The sequence below is a fragment of the Panthera onca genome, chromosome D3 (genome assembly GCF_046562875.1).
Source record: "Panthera onca isolate mPanOnc1 chromosome D3, mPanOnc1 haplotype 2, whole genome shotgun sequence".
Taxonomy (NCBI): Eukaryota; Metazoa; Chordata; class Mammalia; order Carnivora; family Felidae; genus Panthera; species Panthera onca.
Genome location: NC_138350.1, coordinates 52,215,977 through 52,239,693, shown reverse-complemented (window position 1 = coordinate 52,239,693; position 23,717 = coordinate 52,215,977). Strand labels below are relative to the sequence as shown.

At 36.7% G+C, this 23,717-nt stretch overlaps 1 protein-coding gene across 4 annotated transcripts in view; it reads left to right on the top strand.

Annotated features, from left to right (window-relative positions):
* The window catches only part of DSC1 (desmocollin 1), a 361,845-nt gene that overhangs the window by 186,788 nt on the left and 151,340 nt on the right, over positions 1-23,717 (top strand). The gene's annotated exons all lie outside the window — the stretch shown is intronic.

Sequence of the window (23,717 nt, the reverse complement as noted above, 5' to 3'; positions counted from 1 at the left end):
ACAAGTAGGAAAGGGAGTTTATGAATCATCATTCCTCCCCCTTCACTTCTTTCCCTGCCTTTTCCTCTTTCCTACTATCTTCATCTCCTTAGAACGGTGTTGTCTAATGGAACTTTCTGAAACGTGGAAGGAAGTGTTCTCTATCTGTGCTATCCAGTGCAGTAGTCACTACCCATCTGTGGCTACTGAGCATTTGAGATGTAGCTAATATGACTGAATTTTTAACTCCATTTAATAGCTAATTTAAGTTTAAATAACCACATGTGGCCAGTGGTTAACATATTGCACAGTGTAGAGAGGTGAGAGCATCATTGCTTTTATTATCTTCTGTCTCGTCCTAAACCTTAATGCTTGTTCTTTAGAAATTTAACTCCCTTTAATTAAATCTGCTATATTCCTTTTCTCATATGGGAGACTTCTAGCTTTCTGAGTTTCCATTTAATGCCTTTTGCTTCCCTTTCCTTTATGAACTCTTGTTATGTGAGTTTACCCAGTCCCTTTTCCTCCTTAGTGATCCTATTTCTTGATGACAATGAGTTAAGATACTCTAAAACACAGTCAACACAAACCCCTCCCATTTCTATATTCACATTTTCTCAATTATTTCTTCCAGCCACTTTATCTGTGATTTCATATCACACTGTCACATAACATTGCTACACAAGTTGGTTTCTGGTCTCACCAGACCCTGTTTCTATCTGATATTGGTTAGTGTGGGAGTTACCACATATATACCAACAGTTCTTGTTTCTAGAAATTTTATGAAATTTGGGGTAATTTCTGTATTTGGAATTTCCCCAAGAAGCTGACAGATTTTTCTGACAGGGATCAAAGTTCTCCTGGGAAGGGATTTTCCTCTCTCTCATGAGGCACTGCAAACTCTAGAATCTCTTCTTAAGTGCCTACTTTCTATATTTGTTCACAGTTTGAGATACTATAATACCTTCTTGAAAGACAAAATAATCAGCATCTTTCACTAAAGGTGATGGATTCTATGAATCTAGAATGTCTTAAGCCTAATTAAAGTAACTGACCATTCTATCCCCCTTCATATACATAATACCCATAGCATGGATTCATATATTTCAGAGAAACCCTATGAAATATGCTTTGATGTCATATGTGGAAATCTGCTTTCATATGTGTCAAATTGCCCTAATCAGCTCCACAAATTGTTTAAAAAAATAAGGGAAATAAAATAAATCTTAAAAATAGAGAAATTGAGGTAACTATATTAAGGATAATATAAACAAAAATGTTTGTATTTGTCTCTAGATTAATGTTCCTTTGAGATGTATTGATTTCAGATCTTGTTCACATTTTTTAAAATCACAGTATTTCTCAGTAAGTCACACGAAAGTCTGGGGGCATGGAGGCTGCTATTATTTTTTTAAAGCTATTTAGGGGCGCCTGGGTGGCTCAGTCGGTTGAGCGTCCGACTTCGGCTCAGGTCACGATCTCACGGTCCATGAGTTCGAGCCCCGCGTCGGGCTCTGTGCTGACAGCTCAGAGCCTGGAGCCTGTTTCGGATTCTGTGTCTCCCTCTCTCTCTGCCCCTCCCCTGTTCATGCTCTGTCTCTCTCTGTCTCAAAAATAAATAAAACGTTTAAAAAAAATAAAAATAAAAATAAATAAATAGCTTAAAAATTTTTTTTTAACGTTTATTTATTTTTGAGACAGAGAGAGACAGAGCATGAACAGGGGAGGGGCAGAGAGAGAGGGAGACACAGAATCCGAAACAGGCTCCAGGCTCTGAGCTGTCAGCACAGAGCCCGACGCGGGGCTCGAACTCATGGACCGTGAGATCGTGACCTGAGCCGAAGTCGGACGCTCAACCGACTGAGCCACCCAGGCGCCCCAAAGCTATTTATTTTTAAGAGAACAAGCGTGCAACAGAGAAAGAGGAAGACATAGAATCCCAAGCAGGCTCGGCACTGTCAGCTCAGAGCCCGACGTGGGGCTTGAACCCATGAACTGTGAGATTATGCCCTGAGCTGAAACCAAGAGTCGGATGCTTAACTGACTGAGCCACCCAGGTGCCCTTGGAGGCTGCTGTTTAGATTAAAAGATACTTTTCTTTTAATATGTAACAACCAAATATAATGTCTGACCCTTCATTAGATCCCTGATTTGAACAAAACAGCTATAGAAATAACTTTGGAGATATTTGGCAAAATTTAAATATAGACAGGGAATTATTATAAATTTTATTAGGTTATGTAGTAATATGTCTTTATTTTTAAAGACACTGCTAAATTATGCATGGGCAAAACTGGTGACAAAAATTTTCCTTATGGTACAGGTGCCTAGGTGGCACAGTTGGTTAAGCGTCTAACCCTGGATTTCGCCTCAGGTCATGATCTCATGGTTCGTGAGTTCCAGCCCCGAGTTGGGCTCCACGCTATCAGTGCAGAGCCTGCTTGGGATTTTCTCTCCCTCTCTCTCTGCCCCTCCACAGCTTGTGCCCTCTCTCTCTCACACACACAAAATGAATACATAAACTTAAAAAGAAAAGAAATTTTCCTTATGGTAATTTAGCAATAACATAGGGTGAATGTGGCAAAAAGTTAATTGTTAAATCTAAATAATAGTATATGGTTTTCTCTTTGATTTTCTGTATATTTGAAAAATTTCATAGTGACATTTAAAATAATGGTTTGAAGTAGGTGTTGACAAATTATAGCCATGGGCCAAATTGGTCCCACTGCCTTTTTTCTTATTTTATTGAAAAAAATTGCTTACTTGCTTATGTATTGTCTGTGGCTACTTTTCCTCTGTTGCAGCAGAATTGAGTAGTTAGGACAGAGTGGCCTGCAAACCCTAAAATAACTACTTATCTGGCTTTTTACACAAGTTTTCTGACCCCTGCACTAGGTGAACAGATTATAATTTGTAATACAAAATATGACTCATTAGTAAATTAGTTGTCTTAGGAGAATCCACAAAGTTGATTCAAAGTGTATGAGCAGAAATCCTGACTGGAAGTAACCACCAACGTTAATGCAGTTAATCACCGAGGAAAAGATACATCTTTATAATAGAAATATATTTTTAGTTTTATGTTTTCAGAAAGACTGTTAAATTGCCTAGAATAATCTATGGCCCAACTCTTCTGCCTTTCTTTTAAACCCGATTTAAGGAAAATCTTAATTTTATTTTTTTTCTAGTCAATTCTAGAATAAGAATTTGATAGCATCACATCTTAACGTATTTTTCTCTATATAGAAAGAATGTTCATGAACAGGGAAAAAAATATCAGATGATTTTGAGGTCCTTGGGATGTATCTTAAAAGTTAAATATTTTATGATAAAATAACAGTGGTTAGAGACTAAGCTATTATTAAAAAATTAAAAAAAATAATTTTAATTGTGCATCCACTTCATTTTCATTGCTATGCTAGGCATTGTGGAACATTCAAAATCATTTTGAACTTTCCCTTACAGAGGTTACTCTGTAGCTGCAAACATACTGAAATAGAACTATTGTTACTCTCTTCTGGAAGGCTTTCTTACTCACTTACCTGTATATATTGGCTACCACCCCTGTGGACTGTTTGGATTTCATGTGCAAGTTCAGTCCTTCATTTTACTTACAGTAAATTATCATCAGTACAGTTCTACGACACACACACACACACACACACACACACACACATATGCATATATACACACACACGCATATATATATATATATATATTTTTTTTCTACTACATGCTTTGACTATACTAGGAACTGGGGTTACAAAGATGAATATCCCATGGTTCTTGCCCTCACATGGCTCCAGGCTAGCTGGAATGGGAAAGACAACAGATTTTCCCCCGACTTGCTAAATAGAAACAAACATGGGGTACATTGGGAACCCTTAACCCTGTTTTGTTGGAGATGATGTTGGAGAAATCTTACAATGTTAAAGACTACACCTGTAAGACATAATAAAGCTGATTTTTATTTATTTTTTTATTTTATTATTTATTTTTTAAAATTTTTATTTATTTTTGAGATAGAGAAAGAGCATGAACGGGGGAGGGTCAGAGAGAGGGAGACACAGAATGTGAAGTGGGCTCCAGACTCTGAGCTGTCAGCACAGAGCCCGACGCGGGGCTCGAACTCACGGACTGTGAGATCATGACCTGAGCCGAAGTCGGATGCCTAACTGACTGAGCCACCCGGACGCCCCTAAAGTTGATTTTTAAAATTCATGATTTATTCTTTTCAATTCATGTTATATTTTCAAATTTATATCTCCTTTTGATTCAATGTTGCCTTTCTGTCTTCATTTCTGCTGTAGACCCTCTCCAGGCCCTCTTCACCCGGCATTCTGTGCCACACTTCTAATGGTATGTCTGCACTTGCCCTTTTAATACATACTGCATTCATTTTCCAGAATAGTGTTTCTGAAACATTGTTCTCCTTATGTCACACCTCTTTTCAAAAACTCTCATAAATTCATATTTCCTTCCAGATAAAAATGTCTTCATATTGAAACCCCTTGGCAGCAAATTTATGTCTCCAGGTTATTTATTATTTTTGGTGTAAACAAAGTACAGTCACTCTGCACATTCTTAACATTTTCCACCATTGCTTTTCATTTTTGAAGACCCTGCTTTTGATGATAGTGGTATTAATATGTTTCAGGATAATATACTGATTGAAATTTGTCTAGAGTATTTTCCATTTAGGGGTGTGTATACAGTCTATGAGCACATTAAAAGTTTACTTTGTCATTTTCAGAAACTTTTGGTGACTGTAGTTTTCAAAATTCAATTCTACCAATATTTCTTGAGGCCTACTAGGTACTATGCTGGCTGTCAGGAGAGATGAAAATAGGTAATAGAACTTTCTATCTTTAAGAAGGCTGTAACTTTGACTGGATCTCAAAAGGAGTGATGGGGCTTGTCTTGTCTCTATGACGAGACACATTGATGTATGTGCTGTAGGAAAGGTCTGTAACATTTTATGAGCCCTGAAAAAAAGGAGATAATTTCTACATTAAGGGAATTGGAGAACTCGTCATGGAAGAGGTATAATTTGAAATTTCCGGTTGAATACATTCTCAATAAATGGAGATGTAGCTGGGAAAGAAAGTAGAGGGGAACATGCATTTTTCCAGCCAAAATGGAATAAAATTGGACCTATGTGGACTATTTGTGAGAGGTAGCAGGGCTGATGTGTTAACAGAATGTGGAAGACTTTAAATGCCCTGCTCAGGTATTTGGATGATCTTCTATGGCAAAGAACTACTGTGGGCTTTGAGCAAGGTATGGACCAAAGTCATACCTGCTTTGGGAATTTGTCGTGGAACTGTTGGAATGGATAGAGAAGAGACACCAGAGAAAGATGAATTTGGAGGCCACCATAATAGTTTAAGTGACGAACCTGAAATAGTTTGGTTTCAGTAGGAAAGGAAAAGGATATAGAAGTGTGACAAAAGTAAAATAAACCAGCAGACAGGTTGGATGATGGTGAAGCAATAGGGTGATGGGGACTGGAGGGAAACACTTCCTTCTCATATTAGGTGAAATGGAAGAAAAAGGAACCTGACGTTTTGATGTTAGAACTAAGCAGTTTTTAACATTTTGTCTGTCTTGTTCTGTTCCTTTTCTGCTTAAAAAAAGTCAGCCTTCATCCAAATTTGAAATCTGCTAATGCTTTTTTCACATTAGCTCTCTGTTCATATACACATACATTTTGGAAGGCATATTTTGTATAGTTTGTGTATTTATATGCTTTGAATAATTTGGAAGTAAGTTGTGTATATCATGACACAATACCATGACTATATATATCTACTAATAACAAAGTCCTCTGCTATGTAACCATAGTTTGTGTGTTTGATGCAAAAAGGATCAAAAAGAATAATGCTACAAATGAGCTCTGAATAAAAAAGAATACGTGAGCCCATAGTGTTCCTCAACAGGGTAGTGGGGTGGACAGTAAGTTCTTCTTTAGAAAGATTGCCAGCTAATAAATATAGGGGGGATAAAGTAGAATTAGATTATTTTAATAGTGTACCCAGCAAAATAATAACTGATTCAGGTGAAGATCATCAATGAATGTTAATACTCTTGAATGGAAATTTGTTGGGAAACTGGATATTTACATGATCTCAAAATATCATACCATTTCACCAACTGATCAAATTAATCATTTCCAGTAATGGGACAAACTGACAATGTGTGCCTCCTTGCATGATGCTATAAAAACTATATATAATGTCACCTATATAGTATTCTTGTCCAACATATTTAACCTGAATCGTTAAATGAGAAACCAATCAGAGAAATGTCAGTTTGGGAATGTTCTATAATAAAATGGCCTGGAACCTTTAAAAATGTCAGTTATGATATACAAAATATAATGCTGGCTTGTATCAGATTATAAGGCGACATAAACTAAACATAATTTTTGATTCTTTGTTCTGAATCATAGAATGTTCAATGATAATGAAGATTAGCAATAAAGAACTTTTTTATGGGACAATTGAAAAATTTTGATTTGGGCATTTTAACCCTAGAAATTATAATGTTTTTAATGTCTATTTTTTAAATGTTTTGTTTTATTTTATTTTATTTTATTTTATTATTTTTTTGAGAGAGAGAGAGAGAGAGGGAGAGAGAGAGAGACAACGCATGAGTGAGGGAAGGGCAGAAGAGAGGGAGAGACAGGATCCAAAGCAGGCTCCAGACTCCAAGCTGTCAGCACAGAGCCTGAAACGGGGCCGAAGTCACGAATCACGAGATCATGACCTGAGCTGAAGTTGCGCTGAGTAAGCCACCCAGTGCCCCTGATGTCTATTTTTATAAATAGTTTTACCACCAGTATATACAAAACAAAAAATTAGGAATAGCGTTATAAATTTTTGATGAAATATAGTTTAATTGACACAATTAAAAAAACAATAATTAAATATCATGAAGAATATTTTTCATGAAAATTCAGTCATTGTCAAGAACCTTTTTTAATCAAGTCAAAATAGCATAGCATGCTCTAAGGGAAAAAAGGCAGGGGAAATAGAACTAAGAGATTTTCATTTATAACGTTAGTCATTGGCAGATTATAAAGATATAATTCTGAAAATAAATCAGACAAAGACAACAAAAACAAAAAGCAACAATAACAAACCAAAGGGAACAATCTTATTCATTAATACAATTGCTGAAGTTGGAAATGATATACTGACAAATGGATTTGGGGAGCAGGTTAAAAAATTGTGACTGGTTGAAAGTCTCCCTAGAGATATAAGGTAGTTCAATATTAGACAAACCTATGGCAGTGTCTAACCATTGTAATAGCTCAAATTAAAAAAAAAAAAAGCTTCTACAGATGCTTTTAAAAGCTTGATTTAATTCATCACTTCTTTCTAAATGAAAGAATGAATATGAAGAAATAAAAGTCACTAATTTGATAAAAATTATATATCATCCAAAAATCTACCACTCTGCTCAGTGTCAAAATGGTAAGCACATTTTTATTAAATTCAGGAAAAGGATCCCACTATTATATGACTTATTTCTGGAATGAATGGCCAAATAAAAATATTGGATACAACTTAAAATTATGATTATTCACATATCATAAATTCTCATTCACATGAGAATTCCAAGAATATCAGTTAAAAATATATTGCAAACAACTTGAAAATTTATTAAGTTGGTTGAGCACCTAATTAATAAAATTCAGTAATGTAAATAAATTGAGTTAGGGATTATAATGAAAGAAATATAAATGGGTAATCTAAATAATTATCAATTAGGAAATATAATAAAAGAAATCTAATAGTTTGTAGTAGTGAGCATAAATGTAAACTACCTCATCATGAAGCAGAACAGAAATGTATAGAACCTGCATGATAAAAATATTAAAGATTTCATAAGGAACATGAAGAAAACATGAATCAATAGAAAGATATACCTTGTTTTTTACAGAAAGACGCCTTATGATAATGAAACCCCAAATTTCTTTTTTTGTAGAATTTGACAATTCTACAAAATTAATAGGCCGAAAAACAGACGCCCAACTTTAGTCAGAACTGAAAATATAGGGACTCCCTGAATGGCTCAGGTGGTTAAGCATCTCTGACTCTTGGCCTCAGCTCAGGTCTTGATTTCAGGGTGGTTGAGTTCAAGTCCTGAGTTGGGCTCTGCAGTGGGCATGAAATCTACTTAAAAAAATTTGGATATATAAATAACAATAACAACAAAAAAAGAGAAAACTATTTCACCAATCAGATTAGAATTTGATAACAAAAAATTGGATAATACCCATTATTGGAGAGGAAGTAGAAAAATATGAAATCATCGTCTTGACCGAAAGTGGAAGTGCAAGTTGGTAGAATGTTTTAGGAAGGTAATTTGACAATAACAAAAATTTATACATACAGTTTGATGCAACCATTTCCATTCTCAGAAATTAGCCCCAGATACACTGATAAAAAATACCCATACAAGGATGTTCATTGCATTATTGTAATAGTGAAAAACTGGTAACAACCTTAATGTCTATCAGGGCACAGTTTGTTAAATGAATTAGGGTACATTTATATAGTGGAATTTTAAAAAATGAGACCAATTTAAATATACTGATATGAAAAGAGATCTAAGTTACAATAAATTTAAAAACCAAGATGCAGAACACTGTGCACACCTCTTGTGTAAAAATATGCGTTGTGTATATTCATTTCTTTATATGCATAGAAATTGTCTGGAATTACAAAAATCTGTTTATTAAAGAAGAAATTGCATGCTGAATTTTATACTCTTCTGACCCATTTCTATATTTTATCATAGTAGGCCTTATTTTATAATAAAAGGTGAAGATATTTGAAGCTTTGTAATTGACCTTTTGGAAATAGAAGAGACAATATTAAGTGTCCATTTGGAGGTAGATGGACAGATAAGGTTTAGAGAGATACATGTGAAAGTTGTCAGTTTCAAGATGACAACAAAATTGTGTAAGTGGTAGAATCACTTAGGGAGAGGATGAAGAGAATGATATGAAAATATCTGAAGAGAAAACTTTCTTTGCTTGGTAAAGGGGAAGAAGAGTTAGCAAAGAGATAGAAAAGGTGCTTCAAAGAAGTGGTCAAACTGGTTCAATCCAATGTAATTTAAATCACAGGAAGAATTTTAAGATGAGTAGTTTCCAGAACAGTGCTGAACACAAGAGAAAAATAGAGCACCAACATTTTCCTGATTGATCTCCCAACTCTCTAGTTCTTGCTTTTCTGTTTGTTTGCAGGCATATTCTTCTCCAACGACCCATTCGATGCATTATTTCATGAAACTTGGTCTTGTATCCCTCTTCCCATAGATTGGTTTTATGCAATAAATCTACCCATAGACTTATTCAGTCTAGACCTTTATTCTTCAACTCCAGACCTATATATCCAAATGCCTACTTGACATTTCCTTTGGAAATTTCAGATACAGCTCAGAGTGTTGAAAACTTACATTCTCCCTCTCAGAAAGGGTCCCTTCACTTTGTTTTGTTTTGTTTTGTTTTAATTCCAATATAGTTAACATGCAGTGTTATATTAGTTTCAGGTGTACAATATAGTGATTCAACAATTCCATATATTACTCAGTGCTCATCAAGTGTACTCTTAATCCCCTTCACCTGTTGCACCCCCTCCCCCCTCCACCTCTTCTCCCCTCTGGTAACTCTCTGTTTGTTTTCTGTGTTTCAGAGTCTTTTTTTTTGTCTCTTTTTTGTCCCTTTGTTCACTTGGTTTGTTGCTTAAATTCCACTTATGAGTGAAATCATGTAGTATTTGTCTTTTTCTGACTGACTTATTTCACTTAGCATTATACTGTCTAGATCCATCCATGTTACTGCAAATGGCAAGCTTTCATTCTTTTATGGCTGAATAATATTCCACTGTGTGTACTTATGTATATATACATATGTATATCACCTCTTTATCCATTCATCTATTGATGGACACTTGGGCTGCTTCCATAATTTGGCTATTATAAATAGTGCTGTAATAAACATAGGGGTACATATGTCCGTTTGAATTAGTATTTTCATATTTTGGGGGTAAACACCCAGTAGTATGATTCGGGTAGTTCTATTTTTAATTTTTTTGAGGAATCTTCATAATGTTTCTCACAGTGGCTGCACCAGTTTGCAGGGTCCCTTCACTCTGACCAGCCAGTAAAACCACCATCTATCTGGTTGTACAAGACAGAAGCCTGAGAGGTATCAGCAACTTTTTCTTCTTATCCTTCCATTTCCAATCTATCACCAAGTTCTACTGGTTTTACTACGGAAATATCTCTCAGATTCATTCTCTTCTCTCCATCTTGACTCTACCACTGTCCCAGCCGAGCGATTATGGTGCCTCACCTGGATTACTATTGTAACTTTCTAACGGATCCACATCCCATTCCGGCTAACCTCTAATCTGTTTACTACACTATTGCTGGAAAAAAGGTATTTCCAAGAGCAAGCCTAAACATAACAATCTCTTTTAAAAACTTTCAATGGCTTTTAGAGTAAAGGGGAACAAATGTCAAGACCTTATCCGTCTCCTTTGCAGTTATCATAGTTGCAAGGTTACATGTGTTTTTGTGATTGTTATTCTCTGTCCTCACCACTAGACTGTTATATTCATGGGAAGAGGAACCATGCTGTTCTTTACATCAAAATTGTATTTCTGGAATCTGGTACGTGATAATGCTCAGTAAATATTTTTTAAGTAATAAATGAATGAAAACAAAAGGGAGTTGTTTAAGAGGAAAAGCGTGTGTCTCAAACTTTGTCAACAGATCTAAAAGGATGATGGTAAATACTGAAAAGTCAACAAATTTGAAAATCGATGATTCTTGGTAAATTTGTGAATAACATGAAGGTGAATATTGTCAAGAGTATCCAAAGAAATAGACTATGGAGTATGTTCTGGGAAGGGAAGGAAGTGAGGAGTAGATCCCCTAAATGATTAATTCTGAAGAAAAGCAGGGTATAGGAATCTAGAGGTCTTACTAAGGTCAAAGACCTATGTATTAGAAGCAAAAGAGTGAGTCCATAGGAACTTGGGTGTGGCCATAAGAACTTGTATGAATGGTACTCTAGAGTTTCCTGAGAAAAAGCTGTTTAAAACTAGGGAGCATGAAATGTCCATCGACGGATGAATGGATAAAGAAGATGTGGTATATTTATACAATGGCATATTACTTGGCAATTAAAAAGAATGAAATCTTGCCATTTGCAACCACATGGATGGAACTAGAGGGTATTATGCTAAGTGAAACTAGTCAGTCAGAGAAAGACAATTATCATATGACTTCACTCATATGAGGAATTTAAGATACAAAACAGATGAACATAAGGAAGGGAAGCAAAAAGAATATAAAAACAGGGAGGGGACAAAACATAAGAGACTCTTAAATATGGAGAACAAACTGAGGATTGCTGGAGGGGTTGTGGGTGGGGGAAGGGCTATAAGGGTAAGGGGCATTAAAGAAGACACTTGTTGGGATGAGCACTGGGTGTTATACATAGGGGATGAATCACTGGAATCTACTCCTGAAATCATTATTGCACTATATGCCAACTAACTTGGATGTAAATTATAAGTAAATAAAATAAAATAGGGGAGCACGTCTGCCCTCTGCTTTCCTAGCATTGCCTAAGAGCCCATATATGCTCAATAAATATTTTACATTAAACTTACTTAAAGCCCCATTTTTCAGAAATTTTACCACCTTAATTTTTACAGCCTTGTTTAGACTTGATGTCTTACAGTTAATTCCATATAAATTCTATTTCATTGCACCTTCTTGAAAAATAATCAGTATTTGTTGTATCTACTTCCTCATCACTTCATCTCAAGCAATGTTTTTTTTTTTTTTTTAAATTCTACTATTGGGGATTTTAAGAATAAGTTTTCAGTTTGTAGTCAGTGAGTAGTGCATATGTTTTGGCAATTATGACAGAGTTACAACAAGAAACCTGGGAACAGGTTTTTAAAACATGTTTCTGATTCTTGGGAAGGTTTTTCAGCTCTAGCAACTGCAAACATCATCAAAATTCCATGATATAATCTACTAGGTATCATGAAATGCTGATGACTAACCTCTGGAACTGCACATCCAAGCAGTCAAACTTGTATATCGTGAGTCACAGAATTGTGGATTTAGAGTCAGTGAGAAGAACACCCAGGGACATCTGCATATATTCAGAGATATTGATTGAGAAGTATAAAAGAAACACCCCATTCTATCAGCAATCTTGTGTTGCTATTATATCATCAACTCATCTCAGACTAATATCAAGTAACTACAGAATCTTAATATAAGTTTTTGCCATCAAACATATTTACTTCCATTCGGAGGTATGAAGTTTCATGGTAATAAATGTCTTGCACACAAAAAAGCATTTGGAAAATTATTTTTCAAAAAGCTCTTAATGTTAATTCTTAGGTCTTATTTTACATTTACTAAATCCACAATTTTAGAGTGAGATCTTGGCCAAAGACTATATATTTACTTAGTGCCCAGAGTGGATTAGATGTATCTTAAAATTAGAGAACTTTGGACAGAGAAACTTACTAAGATTCTATTTCTAAATTGCCTTGGCATGTGTATCACAAATGTTACACAAATTACAGAGATACAGTGATCTAGAGAGTGTTCTATTTTTACACTTTTTGTGATATTACCAGCAATGGAGAACAACCTGAATGCTTCTGTTAATTAGGAGAAATTGCTTGACCTAAAGGAGAGAAGATAAAGTTTGGAGTCAGACAAATTGAGACCAAATCCACATCTTCCACTGTGTGACCTTGGGTGAATCAATCAATGCCCATGAGTTTCAGTTTTCTCATTTGAGAAATGGAGATGATGCTCTCTGTTTAATAGGCAAGAGTTTGCGGGACAAATGAGGGGCCGAAAAATCATGGTGAGTTGGTGGGTCTTCAAGTAGTTCAACAGAAGTGAACCATGAGAAGGGGAAAATGAGGGGAGAAACCAGAGGATTCAGCAGGAACCAAGTTACGAATGGTCTCATAGCCATAGGAGTCATTTGAGCCTGAGGATAATAGTTTTTCAAATCCTATGGTCCATCCGTGTGGTCTCATGGTGTTTATTTTATTAGAGATACCCAAGTAGTTCTTCTCCCTCTCTCCCTGAGCAATCTCAGCTCCACTGAACCCAGGCCTCACTATCTAAGAATACTGAAGACCATAGATACGGATGTTGCTTCAAGAATCCTTGAGAACATGGCGGGGAAAGAGGTACTGCTAATCTCCTGGCCAGCAAGCAGGGTTACCAGTGACAACTTGGGCACTCTCAGCGGAGGCTGCCAGAGAGTCAGGGGGAGTCACGCTCACTGGTACTGAAGCATCAACAAGAATTATTGAGCACATATTGGGCTAGGATTTGAGCACATGAATATATGTGAGGTATGTGTGTGATTTTTTTATATGCAGGTAAAAAATAAATTAAAATGTTACACCACAGCTTCTGTAATAGAAATAGAAGAAAATTCTATAGAGAAAACACCAATATGCTTCAAAGAGTGAGAGGAGTCTCCGTAGAGATGGATCCTAATGGAATATGGAGGATGTCTGGAGATGAAGAAGGATGTGAGCAGGGAAAGTGTGTTGTACTAAAGGGAAAGTATACCAAAGCCACAATAAGCCCAAACCTGTAGAGTTGAAAGAGAAAGGATCTGATAGGATCGTTCTTGGGGTTTGCTCTGTTGTAACTGGCCATGCTTTATTTTAATCCAAGAGGAGATGCAAGTGAATTTTCTTTTCCTGTTGTTAAGTAGGTTGCAAAGGGCCTTACAGGGATGTCATGCCAGTCTCTCTTTCCTTAACTGTGTTCTCCTCAGGACACTCCCTAGCAAGGTGTCTTTGCAACCATCACTTGCTTGCTTCCATCAGCCCACATCAGAATTACTTTTCTGAGAGCCAAGTGCTACTTTCCTGGTGTTTGTTCAACAGTTGGCTTATGTTACTCATCTGCAAAGCATCTTAAGATGCCCCATGATAAGCTGCTTCTCTTCAGCACAAGTGGACAATGAGACTCCTGATGGGAAAGTTTCGTGTTCATTTTATGTATATGATTGAATCCAAACGACTCTCTTAAGTGCTAGGTATTCCTCTCCAAACATTTGTCTAGCAATTTATTGCTGTTGCTTATTTGTTATGTATCTTCTTTCCAGGGGATGACCTCAGTCCCTCTGTGTGTGTGTGTGTGTGTGTGTGTGTGTGTGTGTGTGTCTTCGTTTGTGTGTGTCAGTTTGTAGGTCTTTTCTGTAAACCCCTCACAGTCTACTAAAGAATATCCTCTCATTGCCTTTTGTTTATCATCAAGACTTTTGGAATTGGGGCTAAATATCCCATAGTAAAATCTCCACTTGCCTTTATCCCTAATTCTAGAAATAGGGGCTTTTTGGCATTGAATAAGATATTATATGTAAAGCTTTTCTTGGGCCAGGATTCCTCCACAAGATTCCTCCACACCAGGATTCTTTGTGAAAAGCAGTTCTATCTCTAGCAGTCGATCACTCTTTAAAGAGAGCATTTCCCAGAGGTCTTCTTTGTTTTGAGGCAAGAAGTACAAATAGGACCACACTCCTGTCATAATATGTTCCACCCTGCAGCAGGAATTCCACTTGCTCCTCAAAATGCCCCCTTCTTCATCCTCACTCAGATCCCAACATACACTCATTTGGTTTAAGAATAGCCATCGATTATTGGGGCTCCTGGGTAGCTCAGTCAGTTGAGCATTGGATTCTTTTTTAAAAAAATTTTTTTAATGTTTATTTATTTGTGTGAGAGAGAAACAGAGTGTGACTGGGGGAGGGGCAGAGAGAGGGAGACACAGAATCTGAAGCTGGCTCCAGGTTCAGAGCTGTCAGCACAGAGCCCGATGCAGGGCTCAAACTCACGAACTGCGAGATCATGACCTGAGCCGAAGTCAGAGGCTTACAGACTGAGCCACCCAGGAGCCCCTGGATTCTTGATTTTCAGTCAGGTCATGATTTCGCGGTTTCGTGGGTTCAAGCCCCACGTCGGGCTCTATGCACTGACAGCGTGGAGCCAGCTTGGGATTCGCTCTCTCTCCCTCTCTCTCTGCCCCTCCCCCAATCATGCTCTCTCCATCTGTCTCTGTCTCTCTCAACACACACACACACACACACACACACACACACACACAACTTTAAGAATACCCACCGATTATTAAAACAACAAAAGATCCTTTCCGGGGGTGTACTTAGAAAAAGTGGCAATGATAAATTTATAGAAACTTGCCAATTAGTGAAATTCAATAGATTATTTGTTCATGCAATAAATGTGGATTGAGCTCTTATGTGTCAGATGCTGTTAGGTGTCAGAGATCCAAGATATCCATAAGGAAGTTATAGTTCAGAGAGGATAATGCCCTTGTGGAGAAAATGACAGTATTATTTTGTACTTATGTTTATATTATTTATTTTCTTCAGGTCAGTGCAGCCCAACCTGTAAGCCAGGAACTTGGGAAGTTAAAATTATTGCAAGGAGCCTCTGATATCTTACATTTACCCATCATTGTGTGTGTAGACTAAATAATTGATAGATCCAAATTTATATGTTCTCTATTTACTAGTTAAATAATAAGTAATATTTCCAAATATTTATTAAGTTTTTCAAATATTTATAAAAACATTCTCTTGAAAAATAAAATAAAAGTAATAGAATATAAATTAAATTGATTTATTGTTACTTTAGTCACTGAGTATTTTTTGACAGATATTAATAGTCTAAGCTAGTAGTATAATCTAGTAAAAACTTTTTGTATAAATACAAAGTACCTGAATGTTTAAAAGGAGAATCCAGTACTTTAAAAATAAGAATTACCTGAGTATCACTGACCATTTAAACTATTAACATGAATGAGCCTAAGACATATTTATCTTGAAACAAATAATGAGTAATTCATTAATGTTTTTTTTTCTACCCACAAGGAGTGTTCCAAGAGTTTTTGAGACTGAAAATTATTCTTTCATTTATTCCACTAGTATTTATTGAGTGCCTACAACTAGATGCTGTACCTACTAGGGAATATTGCATTAAAATCTTAAACATATTTGTGAGATTAACCATTTAATAAAATATATGGATAAATTTATTTCTCTTCAATGAATCTACTTTTATTAATTTTTACATAAAGTTGTTAATGCTTCAAATAAAATGTTTTTGACTCCAATAAAAATATGGTCTTCAAGCATGAATACAGGAAAAAAAAATGAATGCAGCCAAAATGTTTTTTTACTATAAAAATTGGAAAGATTAGATTTCCTCTAATTGGCTGTCTGACTTGATGCTTGAATTACTCTCTTACATCACATGTTTGATGTGAAATTGTTAGTTTTAAACATTCCAAAGTTCAAAAGTTGTTAAATGTAATGAGATAATTCCTAATAGTACTGTTTCATATTCACTATTAGTAATAGAATAAATACTGAAAAAGAAAAGCAAATATAAACTCAGGAATTCTGGTAGTGTGGTTATCTGCCCTACACATTTTACTGCAACAGTGGTGGAAGAGCAAAGAGTGTCGGAGTTAATGAAAGTACTTGAACACTTCCTTCATTCCTAAATGTAAAGTGTATTTTAAATGAAACCTTCATTTCTTTTGCAGACATTATGAAATGCATCACTCACCATCTTTTGAAACACCTTTATATTTAAGAATCTTATATGTAGTTTATTGTCCTTGAATTTATAGGAAGTTGTGGCACTTAAAACTAAAGATTATCAAAACTTGCTGAAAGATAAGTGGATGCTTCAGTGGTCTGGGTTATGTCTAGAACTGGCCAATATTTGACAGCAATGAACAGATGAGTAGATAGGTGGTGACGCTTTATCCGTCTTCTCAACTTAACCCCGCGTATACTTAATTAAGAGACTGTTGCTTACTAGGGGCTATTAACCCATCAAGATGGAATTTGTGGCATCTAGTCAGGTAGTGACCTTCCTGCACTTTGACGGTTGATAAATTGTGAGGTTGATACACGCTAGAGTTTCCCAGATTCCCACCTGAAAGCGGTATTAGGACAAGTGGCGATGTATGGTTGCCAGATTCTCTAAGTTGAGGTGAATATTTGATTTAAATGGTAAACCCCTAATTTCAAAATGATTTTGAAATTAGAGGCACTCCTGGAAGCTGAATGGACTTTTACTGCCTAATGATATAGCTGTTCATTTAGAGATACCTCCCAGATAGAACCATAACCAGAAAAGTTACCTCATACTCAGCGTATGGTGCACATACATGGTTGTGTTGGAATCAAACTTGTCAAACATGGGAGAGATTTGACCAGTGTCCCATGGCCACTGCTATCTCACTATCTTACCACCTACTACAGTTGCTTTATAATAACATTACTATTATTTTGCTAAATTAATAGGTCTAGTAAATGTATGTTCTTAGCAAGAACTTGTTAAACTTGTTTTTTTCCCCCCTTTGGTCTGAGTAGGCGTGACCCATTAGGGTAACTTCACAGCCGTCCTTGTTATTTCTCTGTACCAACTCACATAGAACTTAGTTTGAAGACAAAGCATTTTAAATACTTCAAAGACATGGAAACATTAAGAAGATCAACTGATTTTTTAAAGGGTCATTTTAAAATTTGTGGCCTTAAAAATTAGTTTTTCTTGGCAGTATACAAGGAAAGTTGTGGTTAATGTTTTTAAAGCCTTCCCTGCCATACATTTTTAAGTAAATTATACCTGAGCTCAGTTGCCATATCTCTGGATCTCAGAGCTTTTTTCCATGAAGTGGAAATGTTCTGGTAAATGAAATAATAAGGCTCCCTGCTTCTATAGTTTGTGATTCTGGGAAATAAGTATTTTGTAATAAATACATTTTGTTATAAACTTAAGAGAAAGAAAACTTTGGATTTGTGTTAAGTAAAACTGCACAGTTAATTCTTATAATGAATAATTAATTCTTCGATGATTTTTGTGTGGTGAACTTTTCTATCCAATATGATTGCTGATTACTACTTTTAATGCCCTAGAACTTACCATATGGTGTATGCTCAAATATATTTTAGAATAATCAAATCAGGCAAAAAGGACTTGTTTAAGGTCAGCTCAGGTCTTCTGCCTTCTGTAGAGCTTTCTTCCACATTTGCTTAGCTTTCCAATGTGAGATTTCATAAATGCAGCCATTTTTATTGACAGATAAATAGCATTCAGATATAAGATTGAAATTCCTCTAACCTAACATGACAATCAAGATGATAAATCAACATACTACCCAGGCACTCCTAGAAACAAAGGAACCTAAAAAGAGTTGTTTTATCTAGAATGGAATGGAAACAATGGAAACTTAAGTCAATAATCAAAAAATAGGATCAATAATTGAAATATAGGTCCCAAATTTTGGTATTGTTTTTTCTTTTAAGTGAACAAAATTGTATTCTGCTCCGTTTTCCAATGTTTGTGATTTTACGATTGTTTCATCACTAGCACATGGTTATAATTTTGTAGGAGTGGGTTTTATTTTTTTAGCTTTTATTCAGTTTATAGTGATAGCATTAATGTACATGTTTCCCCCTTTTCGTTTAAAAGAATAATGGAATAATGGAAAGACGCATTTTTAAATTACTACTGAAAGGCTTTTGTATTTTGTTCATAATATCAAAATACATGATATCAATCTGTCCTGAGACCTAGACATGTAATTTATTAAAAGTATTTTATATTTAACAAGAAATACTATATTAATTCTTAACATTAATTTGTTGCTTAAGATACCCATCTCCAAAACCTGAAAAAATGAGTCTGTCAAATGTATTTACTGTTAATTTCGTCTTGCAGGAGGTAAGATTATAAAGTAAGTGAATGGAACCAGAATCACATTAATGATAACCTTTGAAAACCATTAAGTTACCCATAAATAGCAATATACTTTGATTTGTGAAGCCTATGTAGTGATTTAAGTTACACATCTAATGGGGCTGAGGAGAGTAGTTGTGCCAGAGTATGGCAGCCTGGATTCAAATTCTGGTCCAGTCATTTCCTATCCATGTGACCTTGGGAAAGTTAGTTCACTTCTCCATGCCTCAGTTTCCTTATTGGTAAAATAGGGTTGATAAAGGGCCTACCTATAGTGTTGGGGGAATTGAATGACTTAATATATGTGCCAAGCACAGAGCAAGTGCCCCATCACTGTTACCTATTATCATTGTAACATAGGAATGTACATAATATAATAAAGAGTTCATGCATACCACAGAAGTTTACAGTTCTTTTTAAATGTGTGGCTGTTCATGTGTGTTAGTTCTGTGCATGACATAGTCAGTACATCCTGTTCTTTCCTCTAGTGTGTTGTATTAATTTATATTTTCTTCAGTTTATATGTGTATACTCTGGGTCAGAGTGTAAAGTGGATTTCTTGTGAGGGGTTATGGTTAAACAAAGGGGGGGGGGATTGAAAGTCATCATTCTGGAGCATCTGAATTCCCCTGCAGCTGCCTCCTGAAAGCTATGGGAGTGCTGCCTCCATTCTGTTTTGTTGTTGTTTTTTTTTTTTCTCCCCTCCCTGCAGGTGAATAACTAGCAGTAAAACTGGCTCTAGGATGGGGAGTGAAGATAAAGGTCTAAGTAGCTTGGGAGAGCAGGCAATTGCCTCCAGGTGTAGACTGGGCAGGGATGGAGGAGGTGGGTGGAGAGGTAGAACAGGGTGGAGGTGGAGAAGCCCCAGAGCATGCAACAACCTGTGCTCAGACTCTGGGCTGGGCTGTGAGGGGTGGAGAGCTCTGCTGAGATGAGACATGCTGGTCCTTGAAAGGACAGGATGCAGGTTGGGAGAAGGGAGAGAAGAGGTTTCAGTATGCTCACAGCTGCGTGGCACGAGATACAGTTCTGAGGAGCACAGCACTATTGAAAACTTGGCAGGGAGAAGAGAGAGGGATAGATGGGGCAGGGGGTAAGGCAGTGAAAGAAGTTGGGAGGAAGAGATAAGGAAAGGATGGAGGCGGTTGAGTGAGAATCTCATCTCATGGGACTCCTTATGACTCAAGGTGACAGCTTAGTGCTCTTAGGCCAATTAAGAGCTGAATCGCACAATGAGACTCAAAGATTGTACCGGACGCAGTGCGTGAGAATAAAGAGCTGTTGCTGCATCAGTGAAATCCGAAATTTGGTTTCTGTAGCTGATGAGGAGTTTTGTCTAATTGTCAAATTCATCATGAATTTAAGAAGCGCAAAGGGTGATGGTGTGGTTTTCGGTGTGATCTACATAGGGATTTTTCTAAGGAGGTAGTGAACCACCAAAGGAATGAGCCAGAGGTTATAGATGTACACTAACACGGGTAAGCCAACTGTAGATAGTCAATAAGGACAGTCTGTGGGGAAAGGGGGTGGATACATAGTTGCGGGGGTTTTTTCATGGTAATTGATCTCCTACTGGATAATTCATGCACCTAGGTCACAAAAAAGACTAACCTCCCAACTCCCAAGCATTTCTGAGGTTTCTTGGAGGATTTCATCAAAGTGTTCATAAGCAGATCTGGTGATGCCAGGTGTACCACTGCCCTTGCCCAGACAATGCCCACTCTCCCACTGGGAAGAGCTGGATCCCACAACACAGCCATCTAGGGAGAACAAAAGGCAATGTCATTCTCTTTCATTTACAGGGGGTATCAAACTAATGATGCCCTGTATCTTTAAAACATGAGGATTTTTGTATCACTGTCTTCCTAAATCTCAGGCATGGGCAGGCCAGGAGGAATTCTGAGTGACACATACCATACTGTTCTCAGTGGTGTTTCACTCCACCAGAACCAAGGCTTTGCTCCTGGGCCAAACTATCCTTGTTTTTTTCAAGTACATGAAGTCTCTGCCTCCCTCCTCACCCCCTATTGATTATCAGTGTAACCTTTTGTTAATAACTTTCCTTGATTATTTTTAAAAAGTTTCACAGGATAATAATAATAATACATATTTTTTTTTCTCATTTTAGAGCCTCTAAAGCATTTTTTTTTCATATAGCACTTTAAGCATTTGGTCATTGCAGTGAATATATAGCTACATAAAATATGTCCTTTGTTTCTGTGGCTCTTCCCAAAAGTCAAGGGCTGCCAACACATGGAAAGCATGAACTGAAGAGCAAGAAAGACTTGCTTTCTCTCGTTCACCTGTGTGCCCCTGGGTTCAGTATGTATAAGTTAGGCCCTCCTGAAAATGAGTTATAATGAGGGATTGGCAAGCAGCCTAGGAGAGAATGTCACCTGAAAGGAAAGTCTCGTCCAGGAAACAAAATATGATTGTCAGAAGGGAAGGCTCAGTCATGACTACACCATTTTGCCCATCGTATCAATTAGTCTCTTGTCTTCAATGTATGCCTGATTACATTGGAAAAAGAGGTGCTCATGTAAAACTGAAATGATATTTTTCTTTCTTTCTTTTCACTAAAGCCTACAAACACTGATTACCAGCAGCACTGATACATGGTTCCCAACTGGAAATAAAAGGTCTAATAACCCTTCTTTGTAGTGTTTTGAGGATTCCAGGAGGAGATGGTGGTGTGTGGCCGATGATGATGATAACCCTCATCATGTAAAAGCAGCTCATCTCTGAGCAGTGCAGCCCATTGGAGCAAATATCACCAGAATTGAGGAGAGGAAGCAAATGGCAGATGACATGAAATGTTTGAGGGAAGATGTTCATGAGCATGCAAGAGACATCCTGCGGTTTCTGCTTGGTCTAGACATAGCTGGGATACAGGATAGATTTTGTAGTACATGAGGTCCTCTCACAACAGCTGGGAAAAAACAACCAACAAAACAAGTACACCAAAAATTGTGTACAGGAATGCTCAGGCCACTTACTCTATTAGATTAGTTGAACAGGGTTTAAATGTGTTCTGTACGTCAACTAAAACCACACGTCCATCTATAAGAAAGAATACATAGCATGACTGAGAAAGATGGTTTTCTATGAAGACAGACATAGGGTCCCTGTATGACAGAGCTAGTGATGACATCTGCACCAAAACCCCTTCTAGGCTGTCCTGCTCTTCTACCCTGAGAAAAATGAGTCAAGAGTGACAACTAGGGATTTTAATCTTTAGTAGAGTGCCCAGTGTGCTGCCTATATGCATGCTTAAGTGAGGCTGCATTTCTCTAAAATAGTGAAGGGAAGATTCCTAGCTAGGAGAATACTCTTCTTCATTTACTGTCTAAAGTCTTCAGATCTGCAAGAAACAGACTCGTGATGATAGAGAACAGACTGGTGGTTACCAGAGAGGAAGTGAGCCGGGGGAGGGTGAAATAGGTGATGGGGAGTAAGGAGTGCACTTGTCCTGATGAGCATTGGGTGATGTGTGGAGCTGTTGAATCACTATATTGTCCACCTGAAACTAATATAACACTGTATGTTAACTATACTGGAATTAAAATAAAATCTTAAAGTCTTCAGATCTGATTGAAACCTTCCTTTCAGCTCTCATCACTTCCAGCTTCCAGTGTGTACTCCACTGAAGTACTTATCCTTTCTCCAAATGCTAGGCCCTTTTGCTCATGCTATTTTGCTCAAATGGCTTTATCTTCTTGGGACATCTTCCCTTAGCCCCTGTCTCCTCAGCCTGAAATATTCTTTCTTATTCTTTAAAATGCATCTCAAATGGTTTCTCTTTGCAGACTTTCCTGACTTCCTAGGAAGAGCTAGTGTTCCAATACCCATTTCTGTGTATAACACATTCTGTTATGTAATTACCTGTTAATCTGTTTGTTTCCATGTTAACTCATAAACGCAAGGTCTGTATTCTATTCACATAGAATGGTGACTAGCAGAGAGATAGGCTAATAAAGCTCATGAATATTCAATGACTTATTGACCAATTGAAATAAGAAATATAATAATTTGAAGATCTGTATTCTTTAAATCCTGCCTGGTTTTTGTTATTGTTGTGTGTTTGTTTGTTTTTATAACATTTCATTTTGGGACTGAGATGATTTGACAGAAAAATCTGATTAAGCATTTTTATTTCAAATGGTGATTTTTTTTTAAAGAAGGAGATTTCTTCTCTGCTTTGTAATTCCAAACCTTTGAGGAACAGTCTATTGAAAATAGATTCTTGGCTAAATGCGTAAATATAAATTATATATATTTTTTCTGAAATGATGTATTTATCTCTTTAGGGAGTAGGGCATGAGTCTTTTCAGCTAACATTTTGCTTTCTCTTATCAAATGCGTCTACAAAAGGATTGTAAGTAAATGGTTTAGGGAATTAGAATAATGAAGAGTTTTATTTTTTTCTTTCCAGACATCTTCTAGAAGATCTGCTCGTTCTGTATTTGTTGCACATGTTGTTCAGATGGGGCTTCCCATCTTCCTGGTTCAGTGTGGGGCTACATGGGAAGTGCTTGCTTGAAAATGACGCTAACAGCAGGACAACGCAGAAAAAAGGTGGGGGGGGGGGTGATAAGAAGGGGATAAAGGGAAGGGAAGGGAAAGGAAAAGAAAAGAGAAGAAAGGGGTTAACAGAGCACTGGTGGTGTCACTGGAGTCCCTGGATCCAAGACGAATCAACTCCTATATGTTTTAGCATTTTATGAGCCAATAAAATTGGCTTAAGTAATTTGAGTTGCATTTGAACTAATTTGAGTTGTAGCAGAACCAAAGTTTTTGTACCTATTTAGGTTTAGGAGTTCAAGACGGAGATGAGAGTCAGGAATCATATAGTCTGAAGACTGACAGTAAATATATGAGGAG